Consider the following 8,680-nt stretch of genomic DNA (forward strand, 5'->3'; position numbering starts at 1 on the left):
GACACCGCCGTGTGAAAGACAATGTAACAGACTATCAAAATCCTGAAGTACAAGAAATTTTAATGCACCAGTTTCTTTAAATATGACCCTCTGATCCTGGCATGTCAGAATACATTTCGAAAAAGTATGGCACGAATTGCACGAATTGCAATGGCACAAATTGTTGAGAATATCACTGACCTTGCCGATATTTGCAGGGGATACGAGTGTTTTGCACATGTTGAACTACGACACGTCAAAATTGAGCTCCTTAGTCAATATCACCGGGAATGTCCAATAATGACGAACATCAGTAGCTTCAAGGAAACTTAGACTCGCACATGGAGTTTTATCTTCGAATGGAGGTTGGGAGAATTCATTTATACTCTCGTTGCTCATTAGCTAAACTATTTAAAAAATATATGACACAGATTTGTTCGAGAAAATTGTAATTGCCTTAAAGAGAGTCTTCTTGAAGATGTGCACCAGCTAGCTCTCCACTGTCAATTGACAGGACTTGAGAAGAAACTGTTCTCATACAACCAACATACAAATTACACATCTTAAGGAACATGAAGAGAAATCCGTGTACTAAATAACATAAAACTGTCGCTGCAAATTATCACCAAGCTGTTTTATGTGTCTGACCACCTCTTTCCTACTTTGCAGCGAGCACAAATCTTTCTGTTTCTTCATCGCTATTTTACTGTCTCTTTCCCCCATGTGGAGATGGATCCACAGCCGAAACTTTAGGTCAGTTCCTGTTATTCTGTCTGATTGAAAGAGCTTTATGAAAGGCACTCCCATCTCTGCAGGAAAGTTATTGCTGCTCTCAACACAATATACTGCAACCAAATATAGCGATACTGTCACTGCCTGTGGGCCACGTGTTCCTGCTGTCAGTCTATTATGTCATGTTCATCCACACCCAGAAACATTACTGCTGGAGCACAAGAGTTATATAGGCGCAGTCCATAGAGCAAGAATCTCTTAATCTCAGAACTGTGGGTTCAGCCCCCACATTGGGTCCCTCTGTGTCAATTTCATCCCCCCAATCCTCCTAGCATGACCTGATGGCGTAACAGTGATACCCAGTACCCAGCGTAATTCAGCTTTCTTTCCACTTGATTCAGATTTTGATCTGAAATCATCGGCCGAACAAGAGTTTGTCTAAATCGAGGGAGATCTGCTCACAAGCAAGTATTAAACACTTCAGCATTTTCTGTTCGAATACCACACTTTGTCAAAACACTGCCGCTTCTTAAGCTTATAAGTAACGGTTTTTGAGCACGCATTGTATTGTTAATGCTTATATTAAAAAAGCATAAATTCACATAGTGGAATTTGGACTGAACAAAGTAGTCCAGCCCCTTTACAACATTACATACCCACTGATTAAAGCTTAAAACTACAGCAGCAGGAGTAACAATAATGACAACAACATGTTTGGAGTTCGGCATTTCATTTATTCTGCGGAAACATCGTATCGGAATGAACTGCCCGAGATAAAAGAGTAATTGCGGCTTCAGATCGTTTTTACAGAGCATTGCGTTGTTCTGTTCATGCTGACTACACACTTTAGATTTGTCATTTACTGCAGGCGTTGCTTTTCCAGGTTTTTCTGAAATTCCTCGCATTTGAGCCAGCACTAAAACATTTCATTCCCGTCGCTGAATACATCGTGGAAACGGTATTTGCAACGGAATGCTGTCACACATGAAACCTTTTTGTTATTCGGTTCTGAAGTTTGAAAATGAAAATAAAACGGGGGTCAATTCATAGGCTTGAAAGAAGTCCAAGCAGCATAAAAACCCGCGAATTCTCACAAAGGCTGCACCTTTCTTCTGCTGCTTTTATAAATCTGCCTTAAACATTTGAATGCATACCTTACTGCTGCTAACCACATTCACGTGTTTACGAAGCTTTTTTCTGTCCGTTATGTTTTTGCTAAGCAGTTTCTCCGTTTTCCTCGTACTGTGATTGTCAGCGAGCACAACAAGACTGAAACAGTGTAAAGGCAGGTAAAAAAGACAGGGTAAAACGCCTGATTGTCGGGAGTGGGATTTGAACCCGTGCCTCTATTTGGAGAGTGAAACACAAAGCTTAAAAGACACGAAGTTGTGAATTTGCTGTTTTAAACTGCTCGACTGTCCTGAAAAAAATGTGTGCTGATTGCTTCTTTCTTACCAAAAACCCAAACACACATTGAACATTTACCTCTACCATACATGTCAAAAGCTCACTCCCCATCATTTCTATCCCTTTATTTCATTCTTTTGATGCATGTTTTTGCACATAACCTGTTACCTTTTTGTTGTTTTGCACACTGCCTGTTGTTGTTTTTTGCACATCGGCTGTTGTCTCTGTCTTTCTTTTGTTATACAATTGTATTGTTGTTGTGTTTTTTTTCTTTGTACTACTTATGTCCGAGAGCTAGCTAAATAGCATTTCGTTATACCTTATACCTGTGTATGAGTATAATGACAATAAACTTGAACTTGAACTTGACATAGTCTTGCAGGCAGTATATTATTTTATCGTTTACTCGTTTAAAAAAACACGGTCTTCTCGTTCCTAAGTCAGATTTTTAGTGCTTTCGAACGTTACTTCCAACCTGGACTGACAGCTCACCAGATCTGTTTGTGATCAGACCATGGAGTCAGGGGCTGTACCAAGCGCACGTTCCTTCCCAATGCTGAGGCGATCATTCAGAAGATGGGTGTGAAGAGAGACAAGCTTTGTCGACTAAAAAACAAGGCAGGATATGCACGGATACTAATCACTGGCGATAGTTATGTTCTCTTACTATTGAGACTCCTACATTGCAAGTTTTTTTGAAGACTTCGAAATAGGAACGGGTGGGGTTTGATAAAACGATCGTCGATTTACGAGACTGACGCCTTACCACTTGGCCACCGCACCTTCGAAAAAACGTGGGAATAATGTTGTTCAAATTATTTTTTTTCTGAATCTGGTTTACATCGCCTGGAGGTAGCAACAACAATAAAAGGGATACTTAACAAGGCGATACACTGTAGCAGTGTGACTCCAACAGATGCTCCTGAAGAGGCTGGAGGTTTAAGCCAGCTCCTTAGAGCGCTCGGCCGTGTTACTCTCAACAGCGGCTCTTCAGCTCTTGTTGTTTGACCTAGTGGTTTTATGAGGCGTGGAAATGACCGCAACTTCGTTTTCTGAGATGCTTTCTCTCACGTGGTGAAATCTCGACCTCTTTGGCATCTCTGGCTATAGTTCTTCTGTAGAGCACCTCTGCTTATAGTGCCCTTGAAGTCATTTTATTTTTACAGGAAGACGCATTCCCTAACAATCTCTCCTGTTTTAGAAATGCTTCATAAGGCGTGTTTGATTCAACGGACAAACAGTATACTAATTGTACAATGCAGATCTATGCAGCATTCGTACTGGATTTGACTGGGATTCTGAAATACTTCTTGAAAAGGTATTCAGATTTGAGAACCTATAATAAAAACACAGACCTGAAACTCCCTAGCTTCCAATCCTTTACTCTTCCTTTACTCTCGTAGTTTTCAAAACGACCTCCGTTGTCGGGCGCAGTTAAAGTGGAACTGGCCTGACTGCACAGGAAAGTACGGAATGCTAAAATGTTTCTACGGCTCAAAATGTCCCTTTAGACCCTCGTCATGTCTCTGTGAGGAACGGGTAGGTAGAGAGGTTTAATAGATGCTCATGATGTTTCACACGGGGTGTTACCTGTTGTAGTGTTTCAAAAGATGTGTTAGCGGACCACAGATTATCTTGAAAAGATTTGGGTTTGCACTGGCTGGGATTAAAAAACTGACTCAATTATTTGGAAGGCGCCTGTACCACCAACGCACTCCCGAGAAGCACCTGCAAATTATCACAATCCTCTCTCTCACCTACAAAGTTATGGAGACACAGACATCCAATGAAAGCTCAAGGCTCCACTCAAGGCTTTATTCACTCAAGGCTCCACTCTTTTGTTGTGATGTCATTTTAATAAATATTAGCTTTGACAAGGTGTCATTTTTGCCTCTTAAAGTTAAAGTCGGCTCCTTTCTTCCAGGTATAGAAAGAACTAAAAGTAAATTATTCAGCTCTACCGCCTGTGTGCATTGACAAGACATCTCAAAAGGACATATTAAATAAGAACACGATCCTTCCTGTTACCATTCCTGTGGTTGGGGCGTTGTCTCACCCTTTTACGTTAAATCATCAGTACTGCTGTTTTTCTATGCATAGTTTAATCAAGAGCACTTAAAAGATGCAAATAGGTTTCAAATAAAATAGAATTGAAGGGAAGTCGAGTAAGGAGGTAGAAAAAAAAGCACTTCCCCGTCTGGGAATCAACCACCGTCGCCCATGTAACTGGATGCAAAAATAACAGATTAATTTGTGCCCAGCCTCTTGAAGCTTCGATGCGATTATTTTTCCTTCCTTATTTTTTCATTCCTATGAATTTACTCTGTAGTAGAAGAAACGCGAAAGTGGGAAACTGCAGGCATTCTTCGTGAGTGGTGTGATCAGTGAGCATTTGCACATTTCTAAGTCTGTTCCATAAACTTTTTCATCGGGGATGTAGCTCAGTGGTAGAGCGCATGCTTCGCATGTATGAGGTCCCGGGTTCAATCCCTGGCATCTCCAGGTGCTTTATATTACAGTACTCACATCGCAATCTTCTGTTGAGTGAGAACTCTTTGCTCGTGTTCAGAGAGAGCCAGGTTTACACAATTAAATGCAGGCACACTCGACGTGCTGCAGAGTTGCGCTGCTGTTTTAAATGTACCTCATTTAGTTCTGTTAAATCCTAAATTATTTGAACTAATTTAGTTAAGGAAAATGCAAAAGAGCATGACAAGTATTGATCGTATAAAATATCCATGGCACAACTCGAGAAAGTACTGAAGGACTACACATCGACTTTTGATGATTACAAGAGATTCAAGAAACACAACCGTCCGCACCTGGGTTTGGATCCTGAACGCTAGAGTTAAAAGAACATAAGCGACGTTTATGACCTATAAACTCTCTAAATTGTCTTATAGTTTATGAAATAAAACAATTTCTTAATAATTACTTACTGATGATAGACGATTTATTAAATTTTAACAAAATCACAATTACAAACTTTTTCGGTTAAACTGTTATTCACATACTCTAACGTAAATAAACGTTAGTGTCTTCCGGTGTGTGAGCCAATTTCTCCCAAAAATATTCGTTAGTCTGTCGGGAGGCTGTGCAGGGTGTGAAGAAATAGAATTTCTAAAAGACAGGCTCCCTAAGCTTAACATCAAGGCAGAAAAAATGCTGTTTTCTCTACAGAAATGCTCTTTACATTTCAGCACTGTTGCAACTCCCTTTATAAAGGGTGTGCACACGTATACAACCAAGGCATTGAAAGATTTTTTTTTAATTATTGTTCCAAAAAATGTTCCATTTGTTTTCTTTTTAATGTTGTTGATTAAAAGATTTTATTAAATGAGAAAAAAATCTGAATGTGAAAAAAGGTCCAAATGCTATTGAAAAAAATCAGTAATGTGAGGAAAGATGGATTGTGGGAGCCTCTTAACTACCCATGTCATGCTGTATTTCTCACTCATTCTACTGGGAGTGATGCCGTCGCTTCATGATAAAGTCTGTCAGTGGTCATTCCAGACGGGTCAGGTATGACTGCGCTTCGGAACAAGAGACACGTGACTTGCGAGGATCCCGACAGTATCGATTTTCTTTCAGAGCCCGGATAGCTCAGTCGGTAGAGCATCAGACTTTTAATCTGAGGGCCCAGGGTTCAAGTCCCTGTTCGGGCGGATGTGCTGTTCTTAAATCTATTGTGAATGTCATTCTAAATAGTCTTTTATCTTTCACTGTTCTAGCTGTACTGTGGTTATTTTAAATGTCCATTACTTGTATTTACAGAAGTGTATTTAGTGTTTCATTTCACAAACCGAAAATGTTCAAGTAGATCTTGTCACTCTATTCCACGTAATCATCTAAATTAAATCACAGTAGAGTACAGAACACGCAGTGAGGAGCTCACACAGTGAGTACTCTTGAATACGACAAGAGGAAAGGCACACTGCAACTCTGCAGAACATCACGTCCGAGTTTACAGTGACAGCAGAGGTTGGAAGCGACGTAGTTTTTTAATACTCGCTCGCTGAAGATCTCTCAAGAAACCTCGGTGGAGATTTAACGGGTGTCTAATAATCACGTTCAAAAAGATGACGATAAGTTTTTTTTTTAACTAGGTAGCCTTAATGGCAACACGGTGTGAGTAGATCTTAAAGCAGCTGCAGAGTACCCGTAATGGCAACACAGTGCTTTGAGTTCGGCTTTTCTTATTTCTTCTGCAGAACCAGTGGAATCGGAATATACTGATCCGCATAAGAAGCGCTTTCGGTTTCTGATCATTTTTATTGAGTGCTGCTCTTAGTACCACAGGCAAGATGGCTGGTGGTCTAAGGCGTTGCGTTCAGGTCGCAGTTAACCCTGGAGACGTTTGTTAAAATCTCACTTCTAATAAAGAGGTCTTTCTCGTTAGGGTAGAAACAATAGAAGCCTTAAGCGGGGAAGAAATCACAACATCTCGCATTTCACGTGTTTAATGTTAACTGTCTCAGTGGTTGCCTCGGTGATTGATGGCTCTTCTCCCTCGCAGGGGGACGGCAAACGTCTTCAGAGAGGGAGTCTCCCACGCACGGTTTTTCTTTATCAAGAGCTGAGACAACAGAAACAGACTTCCAACTGACATGAATTACTTCTTGAGCGTTTATGACTGTCTTTAAAAGCTGAGAGCAGGTGAAAAAGTCTTTGGAAATGAGGCAATGACTGCTGACAGTAAACAGAGCTGACGCTCAGCTGCAGACAACCGCTCCTCGTTAGTACAGTGCTGAGTACCCCTGCTTGTTGCGCGGGAGACTGGGGTACATTTCTGTGACAGGGCGCTGGTTTAATTTTTTAACAACCTGACTTCACTTAAAAAAGTATGTACTGTGTACTACTTTTCGGACTAGATAGTGCGGTAGAATATGGAGATCATCTCCAGCTTTGAGCTCAACTGCAACAAGAAGTCATGCTAAATGTAGTATAGTGAGTAGACATCGCCAGACAACAGAACGAGAGAGTAGAAGGCAGGAATATATGGTGTAAGGGCGTGATCTGTGTAGTTAATAAAATAGTTAAAATAATATAAAAACGTCTCTTTATTAAGATACACAACATTGAAGGCGACGAGAGATGAGTGCTTGACGGACTCAAAGCGAGTGCAGTTCAGATTTTAGTTCTCTTGCTGTTAGAAACGAACTTCTGAATTTACGGACTTTTCGTTTAGCTTGCGCCATGGAAGATATGGTAGCCGCGCCGAGAAGCTTTGCTTATGCCCAGCTTTTTCCACCGCTTCTACTGAACCTCGGAGCCCCGGATTTGTATACGGAATACAAGATATGGATGGGGTCGTACAGATTTTTTTTAAATAGCCAGTGGATCTACAGAAGCTCAGGATGCCGTGAGACGTGCTACATTACTGCACTGTATCGGGGCTCCCGTGCAGCGGATTTTCGCCAACCTCCCTGGAGAAAAAGACTGTAGCTGCCTTAGGCGCTTCCTTTACACCGCGGAGAAATGTGATTTTGGAACGGCATAAATTTAGGCAGAGAACTTAGTCTCAGGACGAATCTGTTGATGCTTTTGTGACTGCACTAAGAGAACTGGCTAAATCTTGTGACTTTGGAGTATTGGAAACTGACATGTTAAGAGATCAACTTGTGGAAAAATGTGCACATAAGATACTATAAATTGCTGCAGGAGGAAGGGCTGACACTAGAAAGAGCTCTTACAGTCGCTAGAATTCATGAAGCAGCTCAAGCAGAATCAAGAATGCTTTCTGACCACAGTGACAAAGTGACACTAAACGGGGCGCTCGCTCAAACATTACAAACAAAAGCCGAACAGCAGGACACAGTCATGCTAGAGAAATAGAAGAACAGGGGACGGCTGACATTACATGTTACAGGTGCGGACTAACAATGCACAAAGCAGATGAATGCGGAGCGTGAACAGCAAAATGTCTACACTGCAAGAAAACAGGACATTGTGCACATGTCTGCAGAACATCACGTCCGAGTTTAAGGACAAGTATCCCTTTTATTGTTGTTGCTGCCTCCGGTTTACATTTGGCGATGTAAACCAGATTCAGAAAAAAATAATTTGAACAACCTTATTCCCATGCTTACACGAAGGCGCGGTGGCCAAGTGGTAAGGCGTCGGTCTCGTAAATCGGAGAGTGTGGGTTCAAACCCCACCTGTGCCAGTTTCATTTGTCACCGCTTTCCTTTAGTTTCAAAGTCTTAAAAAAACTCGCAATGTAGGGATCTCAATAGTAAGAGAACATAACTGTCGCCAGTGATTAGTATTCTTGCATATCCTGCCTTGTTTTTTAGTCGACAAAGCTTGTTTCTCTTCACACCCATCTTCCGAATGATCGCCTCAGCATTGGGAAGAAACGTGCGCTTGGTACAGCCCCCAACTCCATGGTCTGATCACAAACAGATCGGGTGAGCTGTCAGTCCAGGTTGGAAGTAACGTTCGAAAGCACTAAAAATCTGACTTAGGAACGAGAAGACCGTGTTTTTTTAAACAAGTAAACGATAAAATAATATACTGCCTGCAAGACTATGTCAAGTTCAAGTTCAAGTTTAAAGTTCAA

The 8,680-nt window shown here is 41.3% G+C and overlaps 3 non-coding genes across 3 annotated transcripts; all 3 read left to right on the forward strand.

Annotated features, from left to right (window-relative positions):
* The first annotated feature begins 4,548 nt into the window (after nucleotides 1-4,548).
* On the forward strand, nucleotides 4,549-4,620 carry trnaa-cgc (transfer RNA alanine (anticodon CGC)). The gene has a single exon. It is a non-coding gene; the product is annotated as a tRNA-Ala (tRNA).
* Nucleotides 4,621-5,710: 1,090 nt separating this feature from the next.
* On the forward strand, nucleotides 5,711-5,783 carry trnak-uuu (transfer RNA lysine (anticodon UUU)). The gene has a single exon. It is a non-coding gene; the product is annotated as a tRNA-Lys (tRNA).
* Nucleotides 5,784-8,212: 2,429 nt separating this feature from the next.
* On the forward strand, nucleotides 8,213-8,284 carry trnat-cgu (transfer RNA threonine (anticodon CGU)). The gene has a single exon. It is a non-coding gene; the product is annotated as a tRNA-Thr (tRNA).
* The last annotated feature ends 396 nt before the right edge of the window (nucleotides 8,285-8,680 follow it).

Source organism: Lepisosteus oculatus, chromosome 14, assembly GCF_040954835.1.
Source record: "Lepisosteus oculatus isolate fLepOcu1 chromosome 14, fLepOcu1.hap2, whole genome shotgun sequence".
NCBI classification, from domain to species: Eukaryota; Metazoa; Chordata; class Actinopteri; order Semionotiformes; family Lepisosteidae; genus Lepisosteus; species Lepisosteus oculatus.